Here is a 1,243-nt window from a genome sequence, read left to right as displayed (position 1 = left end):
ACAGATGTCGATGTTGATTGTATACTCTTGTGACTCGTCGGGATACATGCTGAGGCTAAGGGTACAAGAAGATTGTTGGTCTGCCAATGAACGATCTCCAATGAATTGACCTCATTTAAAACACTATGTAATGGAGGCCCCTCTATGAGGAGCAAGAGTTTTGTGATCTATAATGGAGGCCCCTCTACGAGAAGCGAGAGTTTTGCGATCTATTCAGCGTGTCGGATGGGACACCATGTGTGCCAAGTCAATGGGGGGCAGAGATGGTGGGACAAATCTCAAATTTACTGGTCTCGTGGCCTAATGGATTAGGCGTTCGTCTTCGGAACCAAAGATTGTGGGTTCGAGTCCTATCGAGATCGTATTCATGCCGGAAAGCGCCCATATACGGATGCCACTGGCCGTACAGATGTCGATGTTGATTGTATACCCTTGTGACTCGTCGGGATACATGCTGAGGCTAAGGGTACAAGAAGATTGTTGGTCTGCCAATGAACGATCTCCAATGAATTGACCTCATTTAAAACACTGTGTAATGGAGGCCCCTCTATGAGGAGCAAGAGTTTTGTGATCTATTCAGCGTGTCGGATGCGAAATCATGTGTGCCATCAAGTCAGTGTTGCGCGTAGTGACGAGATAGTGGGATAAATCTCAAACTCATTGGTCTCGTGGCCTAATGAATAAGGCGTTGGTCTTCGGAACCAAAGATTGTGGGTTCGGGTCCCATCGAGATCGTATCCACACCGGAAAGCGCCCATATACGGATGCCACTGGCCGTACAGATGTCGATGTTGATTGTATACCCTTGTGACTCGTCGGGATACATGCTGAGGCTAAGGGTACAAGAAGATTGTTGGTCTGCCAATGAACGATCTCCAATGAATTGACCTCATTTAAAACACTATGTAATGGAGGCCCCTCTATGAGGAGCAAGAGTTTTGTGATCTATAATGGAGGCCCCTCTACGAGAAGCGAGAGTTTTGCGATCTATTCAGCGTGTCGGATGGGACACCATGTGTGCCAAGTCAATGGGGGGCAGAGATGGTGGGACAAATCTCAAATTTACTGGTCTCGTGGCCTAATGGATTAGGCGTTCGTCTTCGGAACCAAAGATTGTGGATTCGAGTCCCATCGAGATCATATTCACGCCGGAAAGCGCCCATATACGGATGCCACTGGCCGTACAGATGTCGATGTTGATTGTATACCCTTGTGACTCGTCGGGATACATGCTGAGCTAAGG

The 1,243-nt window shown here is 47.9% G+C and overlaps 3 non-coding genes across 3 annotated transcripts; all 3 read left to right on the top strand.

The window, feature by feature from the left end:
• The first annotated feature begins 289 nt into the window (after nucleotides 1-289).
• On the top strand, nucleotides 290-362 carry Pmar_PMAR001546. The gene has a single exon. It is a non-coding gene; the product is annotated as a tRNA-Arg (tRNA).
• Nucleotides 363-662: 300 nt separating this feature from the next.
• Nucleotides 663-735, top strand: Pmar_PMAR001545. Its single transcript has one exon. It is a non-coding gene; the product is annotated as a tRNA-Arg (tRNA).
• A 332-nt stretch (nucleotides 736-1,067) lies between these two features.
• Nucleotides 1,068-1,140, top strand: Pmar_PMAR001544. The gene has a single exon. It is a non-coding gene; the product is annotated as a tRNA-Arg (tRNA).
• The last annotated feature ends 103 nt before the right edge of the window (nucleotides 1,141-1,243 follow it).

Source organism: Perkinsus marinus, assembly GCF_000006405.1.
Source record: "Perkinsus marinus ATCC 50983 genomic scaffold scf_1104296965224, whole genome shotgun sequence".
NCBI lineage: Eukaryota > Perkinsozoa > Perkinsida > Perkinsidae > Perkinsus > Perkinsus marinus.
Note: the sequence above shows the minus strand (reverse complement) of the source record. Positions and strands in the feature narration are given on the sequence as shown.